We start from the raw sequence: 11886 nt of genomic DNA on the forward strand, positions 1-11886 counted from the left end.
TACATAGGCCCTAACCATGGAGGATGTTCTAGAAGGTGCTGGGTTTGTGGCAGAGATCCCCAAATCACAGCGTACACCAAGACCCAAGAAGGATAAACAAGAATCGGCTCCTGTATGCGTGTCCCCGCAGAACCCGCTGCATAGCAAACTGTCGATGGAAGACAAGGGTAAAGTTTTCACCATCGAAACAAATGAAGAAGAAGAATATTTACAGGCCCTTACCATCATAGAGGAAGAAAACGAAGGCATGGAGGTGGATATTCAACCTATGCGCTCTGTGACAAAATTGCCCGCTTATCCCCCTGCAAAAATGGAAGGCCAAAGTGCCCAAGGACCTGGACGAGACCAAGAATTCCCTTTGTCCAAAATGGATTTTAGATAGACTCCTAAGTCTAAGTGTTCCTCACAAAGGAAAATGAAATTCCAAGGAAGTTCCTAGAAATAGCCCCATGGCAGAGATCTTTTCATTCTGAATCTACTACAACTTGAATGGGAAAAAATGGACTTAGGATGCAGAAGTTATCGTAGAAAGAAGATGTCGTTTGTTCTTTGGGAAAAGAGGAAAAATCCCCTAAAGATGGAAAAAAACCATTATAAAGGGAAATTGCATCGGAGATGGTCCAAGAGGCGGACTTAAGCGGAGGTAGAAGAGACCTCGATTGCTGATCCCCGACATATCGGGTCGGAGGCAGGCACATGCACATGACATAAGGTAAGGGCCTTGGACGGATTTGATATTACGATCGCTGATATCAGTGGATCGGCATCGACGATGGCATGAGACAAGGGATGGACCCCCGGGCCAATGCAACTTGTGATTGCAATATATCACATCGCAACGATGTAAAAGGGGTGTTATACATGCGACTAGTGATTAGCGAAAGCCGGACCCGATGGGTTTTATAAACACAACTTTATAAAATTTGAGTTTCGGTAAAAGGGATTTCCTGTGTATAAGCTTGTTTCAGTATAAAAACCAAAATACAAAGGAAATACACCCGAAGTGATAAAGATGGACCCGAAGGGGAATTATAGGCATGATTTATAAAATTTGAGTTCCGTAAGCAGGGTTTCAGGTGGGCCTCAAGTGGTAAATGGTATTGGGCCAGCTTCGCCCGATCCCATACAATGAACGATGCGTGGCTAGTGGAGGAGAGAGGAAAACCACCTTTTCGGGTGGGTAGCCTCCATACCCATAAGCCACTCGAAATCGCATATTAACCGTTGGATTTGGGATCCCATAGATCGATGGTGGGGCTTGCGATAGCGGCCAGAGGTGGACCTGATGTGATTATAGGGCGGATGTGATAAATTTTGAATTCCGATAGAAAGTGTTTTGTCGGGTTTTTCACGTATTTCCCGTGTATTTTGGATTTTACCCAAAACTCTTATGCGATGCGAGATGCTGCCTAATGGTGGACCCTATAGGGATTTTAGGGGCGATTGAATGGAATTTCATGTCCATATTTCACGTCTGATAGTGTATTTTCCATAAATCTCTGTGTAATGAAATTTTCTCCATTTTCAGGTTTTTTGCCTAAGAGAAGGGCCCGAAAGCTCTATAACCACTCGAGATGCTCATGTCATGCTACAAGCGAGTGTTTTTATAGGTAATGATGCATTTTGAAGACACAGAGACACAAATCCAGATGGCCAATCGAACTGAAAAGGAGTAGGGAAGCTGCAGAGGCGCAAAGAGATGATGATATACAGAGAAATGGCTGGGGTAGTCAAAAAGCCGGAAAAGTACCTCAAAGGAGGTAGAGAGCTCAATTGAGAGGAGGTAGAAGCAAGGGAGTAGAGAGAGCAAAAGCTAATGCGCAGAGCAGATGAGGGGCTCTTGGAGGTCAAGCGATCCATTGGTGCATGCAGAGGCCAAGAGAGAGCTCAAAGAAGCCAGAGCCAAAGCCAGAGCTAAGGGACAGAGCAACGAGCCAGAGCCAAGAGCCAGAGCCAGAGCCAGAGCCAGAGCCACAATGAAGAGCCAGAGTGAGAGTGAGAGACAGAAAGCCAAGAGATTTAGAGCCATGGATGAGATGGTGTTCTAAGCCCATTGTTTCTGTGTGAAATAGTGGAGTTGAGTGTGGAGCTTTTAAAAGAACTTATACCATAATCCCAGAGGGCCTAGTTGAGTTGAATAGAGATCAAGGAGACGTAGCCCAAGAGTTTTGGGTGAATTCCATATTATATTGCTGTTATGTGTGTTTGTTATTTACTGCATTGTTCCACTGTTATATGTTTTACATCTGTTGAAGCAAATCATCTTACAACACATAAATAGTTTTAAAATAAACACAAGCATACAAATATTTTCAAGCACATATTTAATTCCACATTGGTTAATCATAAAGACTTTGGAATATTTAAGCTTTGGAAGTGGGAGAGGTTCTTGTAAGTTAGATAAGAAGCCTAAGTGCCCCATTTCAGATCAGGTGGTATCAGAGCTTGAGATTGATTAACCATACCTTCAAAGAAGGTTACATTATAATGCTTGATTGACATAGCAAAGATTGCTTGTCTGAAAGGTGTTTAAACAGTCAAAGGTTGATTGTATGCTTGTTTGCAGACTGACTATTGTTTGAGTTTGTAGAGGTGAAGGAAAAGCTATTGATAGCTCAGTCTAGGAAGGACAAGAAGGAAGAAGGGATGAAGGTTGCTTAAATAAGCTCTTTAGTAATCTTGTTGAATTTCTTTTGTTCATTGGTATAATGACAACTTCTACAAGTGAGTCCTCAAACTCCTCTTGCATCACAAGACTCTTTGATGAATAAATGAAGCAAGACTTGTTCATTATGATGGACAAGGTGAGAGAAATGTGTGAGGAGGGAAGGAAGAGAAACATACTTAGAGAGCAGTTGAATTTTGTGGAGGAAGAGAAGCAGTTGCTTTCTAACAAATTGCAGGAAATGGAGAGGCAACTTCATATTGAAAATATGAACCTGAGAAGGATGCATGAGTTGGAGACACATCTCTTTGTTTCCAAAGAAACCTTGGTCAAGTATCAGCTTGAAGAATAGGTAAAGCATTACATTTTGTCTTCAAATTCCTGTAAGAATTCTTAAATTGGTTCTTTTGAAAAACATACTAGAGGCATAGGTTCCAAGCTAATGTCCAAGATGGGCTATGAAGGAAAGGGCTTGGGAAATCATGCACAAGGTATTGTTGAACCAATAATGGTTGAGGAAAGGCCTAAGTTTTTGGGTCTTGGCTATGAACAATATTATGGAAAGTGTTCCAAAGCTGCCATGCAGGCCATTGAAACAGTTCCAAGAAGGAGTTTCATTTCAGGTCCTCTACCTCAAGAGTGTGAAGATTGTATTCAAGAGGAATGCAATGGCTTGAAACATCATTTGCAGGATGCAGGTGTTCAGAAGCACACACTTGAACCAGAGAGTTGTGGAGACTCTAACAACCTTGAAGAGATTGATGGTGTTCCAAAGGGAGCCACTTCTTCATTTGCTTCACCTCCTCATGAAGGCAATAAAGGTGAAAGAGAAAGGTATAAATCTGGCTCTAATCATCTTCCTTTCGATTTTGCAAAGCATGATAAATTTCTACATAGATATGGGAAAAGAATTACATGTTCCTTTTTTGGTTTGGATAACCATCCTATTTCTAGATGTTGGAAGAGAATGGCCACATACAGGAAACTTTTGAAGGAAAGGAAGCAAGAAGACAAAGGTCCATTGGACAAGGCAAATCATGTTGTAAAGAGGATGCACATGCAGTGTACTTATTGCCATAAGCAAGGGCATCTTGATGAAAGGTGTTGAACTCTAAATCCAACAATGCTTCCACAAACGCTGAAGAAAGTGGAAAGAGAAGATGGCAGAAATGGAAAGGAAGATTCCATGAATGATGTGTCTCAGGATTCACATGTTGATGTTGATGTGCAGCCAAAGGTAGTACCTTTGAAAGGGATTGGTGAAGAATGGTTAGAGTTCTTATCCAATTAATATTGCATGTCTATTGATGGATCTGTATGCATTTCTTTGTTGATGGAATGCAAGTTGCAGGATTTTACCAAGAAGGTGAATGGAGAAGTTAAGTAGGAGACTCACTTTGTTGCTGCAACATTATATTTCATTTCAGCTTCAAAAGTACAGTGTGCTTAAGCAAAATTTGAAGGATGAAATGCATGCATAAGATTGAGGTGCATGAACACAGGTGTAGGTTTTAACCCCGTACAGAAATTACTTGCATACGAATTCTAAAACACAGAAAATAAACATTGCGAGAGCATAACACATAAAACACATATACACAAATATTTTCCCTTGGATTCCAAAACCAGGACTACCAGCTTGATTTTTCATTATGTTCCTTTCAATGTTACAATACATATTTATACATGCCGAAGCATCCAATAACATGGACCAAAAAAACCATCACGTCCAATACCATGGACTGAAAACCATCGTGTCCAAAAAACATGTGTGAAAATCATGCACAAAACCATAGGTGGGTCTGCCCAACCTAACATAGGTTCCAAAACCAAAATTTTCCAAGGCGCTGCCCTAGACCCCATAAAGTGGGGTTACGGGTGCCCCTCAAACCCCCTGTGACCTCCCCCCCACTAACCCCCAGTTAACTACATGGGCTAGTCGTGGAAAGAATATAACACAACCAAACATTCTCCCACTTGTTGTTTTCTTTCCATAGGGAGCCACAAGAGAGCTTAATCATTTATCTAGCCCTGCAACGCCCATTGTTTCTCTACACCAAGAGAACTTCTCAGAGCTCACAAATTTTGTCAATGCATCCACAATATTCTTCAAAGTGTCCACCTTTACCAACAACACCTTTTTGTCTTCTATCATATCCCTCACAAAGTAATATTGAACATCAATGTTCTTTGTCTTTGAATGATATGCAGGGTTCTTTGCCAAGAAAATTGCACTTGGCTGTCACAGTCTATCCTTATAGCTTCCTGTACTAACCCCATACTTGAACACAATCTCTGCAACCAAACTGCTTCCTTGCTTGCATGAGTGGTTGCCATGTATTCTGCCTCTGTAGTTGATAGTGGCACTACAGATTGTTTCTTACTCATCCAACTGACTGCACCTCCAAATAGGTTAAACACATACCCACTTGTAGATCTTCTCTGATCTAGATCTCTAGCCCAGTCTGCATCAACAAAGCCACGAATATCCGATATGCTATCCAATCCTAGTCTTCCTTGGTAGCACAAACCATAATCACTAGTGCCACGCAAATACCTGAAAACCCGCTTCACTGCTGTCCAATGCTCCTTCCCTGGTTTTGACATAAACCTGCTCAATACTCCCACTACATGTGCAATGTCTAGTCTAGTACAGACCATTGCATACATCAGGCTATCGACTGCACTTGCATATGGAATACGGGACATGTCCTCTTCCTATTCTTTTGTCTTGGGACACTGTTCAGCAGATAACCTCACACCTACAGGAATAGGAACCTTCACCGGTTTACTATCCTGCATATTAAACCTTTGCAGTATTTTCTCGACATACTTCCTCTGGTTTAACCAGAGCTTCCTCTTTTCCTGATCTCTTTTAATTTCCATGCCCAAAATATAGTTTGCAGCACCAATATATTTCATGTCGAATTTGGAGGACAATTGGGTCTTCAAATCATGGATAATTTCTTTGTCATTTCCAACTAGCAACATATCATCCACATACAAGACTAGATAAATAACACCGTCACCAATTAATTTAAAATACACACAATGATCTTCTTTGCTTCTGGTGAAGCCAAGTCCCCATATAAATGTATCAAATTTATGATACCACATCCTTGGTGACTGTTTTAACCCATAAAGGGACTTCTTTAACTTGCATACTAGTTCTTTCTTACCCATCATTGCAAAGCCTTCAGGTTGCTTCATGTAGATCTCCTCTTCCAAATCCCTGTGAAGAAACGTTGTCTTCACATCCATCTATTCTACCTCAAAATCAAAAGTAGCAGCAACAGATAAAAGTAATCTAATAGAAGTTACCTTGGCAACAGGAGAAAAAATATCACTAAAATCAATTCCCGACACCTGGGAATAACCTTTTGCAACCAACTGAGCTTTGTATTTATCCACTTTTCCTTCTGCATTTGTCTTCTTTTTGAACACCCATTTGCTACCAATGGGTTTCCTCCCAGCCGGCAGCTCCACTAGATCCCAAGCCTCATTTTTGTGCAAAGATGCCATTTCATCAACCATGGCCTCTTTCCAGAGTTTTCCATCCTCTGAATCCACTGCTTCCTTCACAGTTCTGGGATCATCATCAGTAACAAACAAAGAAAAATTTGAACAGAAAGAAAATGGACTATACCTCTTTGGCTGCCTTCTTTCTCGAACTGATCTTCTCACAGCCAGAGTTTGTGGTTCTTCATCTTCTGATTCCTCCTTTGCTATAGAGTCTGATTCTTCCTCCTTTAGCTCAAACTCTATCTTCTCAGGTTCCTTTGGTTGGAATTCATGTTTAATAACATCTTTCACCTCTTTGAACACCACATCTCAATTGTACACAACCTTCCTTGTTACTGGGTTCCAAAGTTTATAACCCTTTAAACCATCCTTATACCCAATAAAGATGCACTTTTCAGATTTACTATCCAACTTGGTTCATTTCTCCTTTGGAACATGTACATATGCATCACATCCAAATACCCTTAGATGTGAAAGAGAGGGTTTCTTACCAGTCCATGCCTCATGTGGAGTCTTATCCTCCAACGCTGATGAAGGTGACCTATTGACCAGGTAACATGCAGTATCTACTACCTTTTCCCAGAATTCCTATCCTAACCCGACACCACTGAGCATGCTTCTTGCCCTTTCCATCAATGTTTTGTTCATTCTTTCTGCAGCTCCATTTTGCTGAGGTGTATATGGAGTAGTCTTCTACCGTGCTATACCACACTTCTCATAGAATTCTTCAAATTCCTTGCTGCAAAACTCTCCACCATTATCTGTCCTCAGCACCTTTATCTTCTTCTCTGTCTGATTTTCCACGAGAGCCTTAAATTCTTTAAACCTGTAAAAGACTTCAGATTTCTTCTTAAGAAAATATATCCATGTATTCCTTGAGAAGTCATCTATAAATGACACATAGTACATAGACTTACCCAGTGATGGAACCTTCACAGGTCCAAACACATCACTGTGCACAAGCTCTAATATCTGTTTTGCCCTCTTACGACCAGAGGGGAAACTCACCTGATTCTGCTTCCCATATACACAATTTTCACAGAAATCAAAATCTAGAGAGCTATTACTCATACCTTCTACCATACCTTTACCATGAAGTATTCGAAGGCCTTTCTCTCCAATATTTCCAAGCCTTTGATGCCACAGCATGGTCTTCTCTCCAGAGACCACTATATTTTCTGCTCCACTTTCAAGAACCATAGAATTGTTGCACCCATCAACAACCGTGCTACCTTACAACTTGTACAAAGTTCCAATCCAAACTCCCCACATCAATACCAGTGCTCCCCGAACCATCTTGCAGGTATCCTTCTCGAACACTATTTTTACACCTGCATCATCCATCTTGCTTACAGAAATTAGATTTCTAGCCAATGCAGGAATATGTAGAACACTCGGAAGTTTTCTAACTCTTCCACCTTGCAACTTCAACTTTACCTTTCCGTGACCAACGATTTTAGCCTTCCTGTCATCCCCCAAGAATACATCACCACCATCATATTTCTCATACTTGCAGAACCACTCTCTATGGGGAGTGAAGTGAAAAGATGCACCTGAGTCAATCAACCATGCCTCATGATCTACATGTGTACTTGAAGAAGCCAAGTACACATCCCCACCTTCATTTGAGGTGGTTTTTGCCTCTGTAGAAGGAGCCTCATCAGATCCCTTTCCTTTGTCAGGAGCTTTAGATTTACAGTCCCTTTTGAAGTGGCCTTCCTTTTCGCATTTCTAGCACACCACCTTTACAGGTTTTCCTGGAGATTTATATCTCCCTCTAGATTTAGATCTCCCACTCGATGACTTATTTTTGTTTCTGTTCTGGGACCGTCCTTGTACAGACAAGGCATCACCATTCTAGCTCTCCATATTTTTCCATCTCAACTCCTCCATCAGCAAGGCTGAGACTATTTCATCAAACTGCAAGGCAGTTGCATTGCTACCTATTACAATAGCCAGACTATCCCATGAATCTAGTAGAGAACACAACAAACTGATGCACTTATCTTCATCTGAAATTTTAATATCAACAGATGCTAACTAACTTACCACAATATTAAATACATTCTGATGCTCTGTCACCAAGTCTCCATCTTTCATCCTCAGGTTATACAACTTTTTCCACAGGAACAGTTTATTCACCAGAGACTTAGATTGGTACAAAGTACCTAACTTGTCCCACAAACCCTTTGTCGTAGCTTCCCCTGATATATTCAACAATACTGAATCTAAGACACACAATCATATTGTGCTCTTTGCCTTCCGATCCAACTTCTTCCATTCTTCATCGGATACTCCTGTTGCTTTAGTACCTGGATCTACCGCGATCCACTGATATTTATCCACCAACAAATCCTCCATCTTGAGTTTCCACAACTCAAAACTCTGACAATTAAATTTCTCGATCTCTATCTTTCCACTGCTCGCCATCTTCTTTCACCACTAGAATCGTTCTCACAGATCTCCCACTGAGCAGGGTCTACCACAGGCCCGAGCGAAACCCCTCAGCAACAAAGGCATACCCTTGAAGCTAAAATAGCTCCGATACCAAATGTAGGTTTTAACCCCGTACAGAAATTACCTGCATACGAATTCTAAAACACAAAAAATAAACAATGCGAGAGAATAACACATAAAACACATATACACAGATATTTTCCCCTGGATCCCAAAATCAGGACTACCAGCTTGATTTTTCATTATGTTCCTTTCAATGTTACAATACATATTTATACATGTTGAAGCATCCAATACCATGGACCTAAAAAATCATTGTGTCCGATACCATGGACCGAAAACCATTGCGTCCAAAAAACATGTGTGAAAATCATGCACAAAACCATAGGTGGGTCCACCCAACCTAACATAGGTTCCAAAACCAAAATTTTCTGGGGCGCTGCCCCGGACCCCATAAAGTGGGGTTACGGGTGCCCCTCAAACCCCCTGTGACCTCCCCCCCGCTAATCCCGGGTTAAATACGTGGGCTAGTCGTGGAAAGAATATAACACAACCCAACAACAAGGACGCTGATGATTTCCCTGTATTTGAACATGTATGTGTAATTAACTTGCATGGTTGATTGCTTTGACATGCATGTGTAATTAACTTGCATGGTTGATTGCTTTGACATGCATGTGATGCAATGTTGACTTGGGAGAAGTTAACTTCATCTCCAAGATGGAGATAATGGTGAAGTGTTTCATCTTTTGAAAAAGAGTCCTAATGGTCTTTTTCTACATGCTTGACTTGAAGGGTCATTTGTCTTAAAGGCATGTTTTGTGGGCTTGTTGTCTAGTCCATCATTTGTATGCAGATGTAAGACATGGAGGCATTCAAAAGATGTGAAATCTATTTCTTTTGTTGAAGTAGGAGTTTAGGCCATCTAGTTTTTGTCTATGCTTCTGTTGTTTTTAACAGTTTTTATCGACAACTTTTCAAACAGGTACAGATGAAATTTTTGTGGAGAAGATGTACTTCATATTTGTTTGAGCTACATTGGATCAATGATTAAGGTAGAGAAGTTCAAACTACCTTCTGTGACCATCTCAACAAGAGTTGTGCATGAAGTCAAGGAGGAAAACAGTTCTTCCTAGGAGGACCAGCACATCTAGGAAGGAGAGTGATCAAAGGCTTTGGTTCAGAGGCACTATGCAAGGCAAGTGTATGGAGGTTGAAAGAAGAGGGTGTTGTTACTCTCATTTACTATTCAGATCAGTATATCAGTCTTTTGGAGACCAAAAGTTATTTTAGTGGGAAGGTGTGATCCAAAATGGATTTTGGATAGACTCCTAAGTCTAAATGCTCCTCACAGAGGAAAATGAAAGTCCAAGGAAGTTCTTAGAAATATCCCCATGGTAGAGATCTTTTCATTCTAAATCTACTGCAACTTGAATGGGCAAAAATGGACTTAGGATGTAGAAGTTATCATAGAAAGAAGATGCCCTTTATTCTTTGAAAAAAGATTTAAAATCCCCTAAAAATGGCAAAAAACTCTTATAAAAGGAAATCGCATCGGAGATGGCCCAAGATGAGGACTTAAGTGGAGGTGGAAGAGATCCCTATTGCTAAGCCCTGACATATCGGGTTGGAGGCATGTTATAGACATTTTTGGGCATTGAAACCCCAATCATATATGTCCATAAACCAAGGGCTCCTAAGTCCCTAAAGTGTTGTTCCAACCCCTAAAAGAACAAGGTCACCTGATTACATCATCTCCCAGAAGTTCTCCATGAAAAACTACTCAGAACTGGTCAAAACTGGACCATCTCACCTGCTCCATGGTCAAAGTGCGATGCATCCCACCTGATGCACATGGGAGGTGAGATGCATACTAAAAATCCCTTCTATAGGGTGCAATGGACGAGAATAGACAAGTGGCAGAGACAGTTTGCGAGTTGGATGATCATGGAATCTTCCAGAAACTTCTCCTGTCACACTTGCCTCTCAGAATCGCCCAAGGATGAGTAAGAGATCAATGAGATCTCCAAGTGGAATCAAGAACTATCAAAGAGAAGAAACTAATCAAAAACCCAGAGTTGACTCACACCTCTGCAAATATCTATATATAGATCTCTCATCCTGGAGATCTGGAGGTTAGAGGCTGGAATTTTGTATCTTGTAAGGAAGTGCTGCTGGTTTCTTGGTGTAACATCATAGTGTTGGTTGATCTAAGCTTTTAATGAGGTGAAGAAGGGCTTTCTTCCTGAGAGGATGATGCTGGGTCAGAACAATTGGTCGTAATCCTCTTTGCTATTCTTGATTATTAATAAAGCTATTCAAGTTTTCCTCCACATTCTTGTATGATTGATGATATATGCATTTGTGTGGTCAATATATATATGGTCCTATATTGTTTATGATAGTAGATCTATGTTCTTGGATAGCGTTATGCTACTTTGATTCTACAGGTGCTCTTTGAAGCTGGGTAGACGAGGAAGCTGGTGGCAAAGATCTATCAGAAGGGAGAGGAATCGAGCAAGGAACCAAGCACAAGACAGAGGTTGGTCTCTTCTTTTCCCCTCTTATGTACTTCTCATAAAGGAAAATGAAAGTGGTTTTAGTTTGTTTGTTTCTAAGGTAGCTACCAGCCTTAGTGGGACTAGCAGCTCTGCATGACACTAGATTTCCCGATAACAAAATGGCGACTCCGCTGGGGAGCGAATAGATTGTTTGTTTGTCTACGTTTGTTTGCTTTATAAACTTACAGACGGAGCCTGAAGTCAAGCCAACTAGTGGGTTTTGTTTATGAATTGAACAATTGATTTACAAGCTCTCTAATTGCCCTTGTGGTGGCTCTAGTAACTTCCTTAGATCTACCCCTGTGATTTATTTACTGATTACCACTTGCTCGGCCTAAATCCCTGAACTAAACTGCAAACTGTGACCCGGAACCCAGTTGAAGTCTCATCCCTGGACCATCGCACTGTCTCTTCTTTGGAATCTGGATGCATCGCACTTCCCGTGTGTAGTAGGTGCGCTGCATCTCACTTGTGTTACAGGTGCGTTGATCAGACAAGACCTCTTTTGCTCTTATATTTTGGTTTCTGTGTTCACTCTTTTCAGCTCTATTCAGGAGTTTTGCTATCTATAGTTAGTATACCTTTGTTGAAACCCCCTTCCTTGCCATTATTCCGCCTCCATTATGCAATGAACTGTAAATGTTTTTATGTATTGTGATCCATTTTCAGTTCTCTTTTACA

Source organism: Pinus tabuliformis, chromosome 8 (genome assembly GCF_031772625.1).
Source record: "Pinus tabuliformis cultivar Carrire ecotype Pingquan chromosome 8, CPIR1, whole genome shotgun sequence".
NCBI lineage: Eukaryota > Viridiplantae > Streptophyta > Pinopsida > Pinales > Pinaceae > Pinus > Pinus tabuliformis.